Source organism: Delphinapterus leucas, chromosome 15, assembly GCF_059928025.1.
Source record: "Delphinapterus leucas isolate spDelLeu-1000000601 "Yukka" chromosome 15, BTC_Dleu_Yukka2, whole genome shotgun sequence".
In the NCBI taxonomy this organism is placed as follows: Eukaryota; Metazoa; Chordata; class Mammalia; order Artiodactyla; family Monodontidae; genus Delphinapterus; species Delphinapterus leucas.
The window spans coordinates 81651507-81653511 of NC_143143.1; the positions used below are offsets into that span (position 1 = coordinate 81651507).

The 2005-nt window shown below is 40.3% G+C and overlaps 1 non-coding gene across 1 annotated transcript; it reads right to left on the bottom strand.

Annotated features, from left to right (window-relative positions):
• Positions 1-1528: 1528 nt before the first annotated feature.
• Positions 1529-1654, bottom strand: LOC115803417 (U6atac minor spliceosomal RNA). Its single transcript, XR_004024150.2, has one exon. It is a non-coding gene; the product is annotated as a U6atac minor spliceosomal RNA (small nuclear RNA).
• Positions 1655-2005: the final 351 nt, after the last annotated feature.

Genomic DNA, 2005 nt, shown 5'->3' on the forward strand with positions numbered 1-2005 from the left:
TTTCTCTTTCTGACCCACTTCACTCTGTATGACAGACTCTAGGTCTATCCACCTCATTACAAATAGCTCAATTTCGTTTCTTTTTATGGCTGAGTAATATTCCATTGTATATATGTGCCACATCGTCTTTATCCATTCATCCGACGATGGGCACTCAGGTTGTCTCCATCTCTGGGCTATTGTAAATAGAGCTGCAATGAACATTGTGGTACGTGACTCTTTTTGAATTATGGTTTTCTCAGGGTATATGCCCAGTAGTGGGATTGCTGGGTCATATGGTAGTTCTATTTGTAGTTTTTTAAAGGAACCTCCATACTGTTCTCCATAGTGGCTGTACCCATTCACATTCTGACCAGCAGTGCAAGAGGGTTCCCTTTTCTCCACACCCTCTCCAGCATTTATTGTTTCTAGATTTTTTGATGATGGCCATTCTGACAGGTGTGAGATGATACCTCATTGTAGTTTTGATTTGCATTTCTCTAATGATTAATGATGTTGAGCATTCTTTCACGTGTTTGTTGGCAGTCTGTATATCTTCTTTGGAGAAATGTCTATTTAGGTATTCTGCCCATTTTTGGATTGGGTTGTTTGTTTGTTATTGAGCTGCACGAGCTGTTTGTAAATTTTGGAGATTAATCATTTGTCAGTTGCTTCATTTGCAAATATTTTCTCCCATTCTGAGGGTTGTCTTTTGGTCTTGTTTATGGTTTACTTTGCTGTGCAAAAGCTTTGAAGTTTCATTAGGTCCCATTTGTTGATTTTTGTTTTTATTTCCATTTCTCTAGAAGGTGGGTCAAAAAGGATCTTGCTGTGATTTATGTCATAGAGTGTTCTGCCTATGTTTTCCTCTAAGAGTTTGATAGTTTCTGGCCTTACATTTAGGTCTTTAATCCGTTTCGAGCTTATTTTTGTGTATGGTGTTAGGGAGTTATCTAATCTCATACTTTTACATGTACCTGTCCAGTTTTCCCAGCACCACTTATTGAAGAGGCTGTCCTTTCTCCACTGTGCATTCCTGCCACCTTTATCAAAGATAAGGTGACCATATGTGCGTGGGTTTATCTCTGGGCTTTCTATCCTGTTCCATTGATCTATCTTTCTGTTTTTGTGCCAGTACCATTACTCCTGACGTTCTTGTCCAAGAATTGGCAAACTAAGACCAAATTCAGCCTGCTGGCTGTTCTTGCAAATAAAGTTTTATTGGCACACAGCCACCCCATTCATTTACAGTACGTATTGTCTATGCCTGCTTTTGCTCTGCAACTACAGAGGAGTTGAGACAGACAGGGCTGCTGCACAGCCCATAAAGATTAGAACATTTATTATCTGGCTTTTTAAAAAATTTCTCCATTTTATTCTGATGATATGTACTAAATATGCAATATGCTTTACATAACTCTAAATACATCTTTCTTTTTCTTCTAACAACACAGTATTTTTTTTAACATCTTTATTGGAGTATAATTGCTTTACATTGCTGCGTTAGTTGCTCCTGTATAACAAAGTGAATCAGCTCTGCGTACACATATAAAAACAGTGGTTAGATGCCATGAAGTAGGTAGCACTGCCTTAACCGTATGCGCGTTGTCAGGCCCCAGGGCCTCTTCCATCCTTGTCAAGGGGAGTGCTAACCTTCTCTCCTTTCATACAACAAACACACACTGTTATCTGGTTTTTTACAGAAGTAGTTTGCTAGTCCCTGCTCTTGTCATATTGGCCTCCTCTCTGCCCCAAGATCAGGCCAGTCCTTTTCTCTTGCTTTAATCCTCCCCAAATGCTACTCCTGTTGCCTGGAGTCACTTTTCCTGTATCTTCCTGTGGGGACTCTTGCTCATCTTTCAGGCCTTGCTTCAAATGTCATTTCCCTCAGGGAACTCCACTGAGCACACCAGCTAAGCAGCCCTAACTTCATTCCTTGACCTCGTTGTTGTATGTGTTTGTTTATGTACTTTTTTGCGTCGCCAGCCCTAGAATGGAGCTCCGCATTGGTAAGGATGGTATCTGT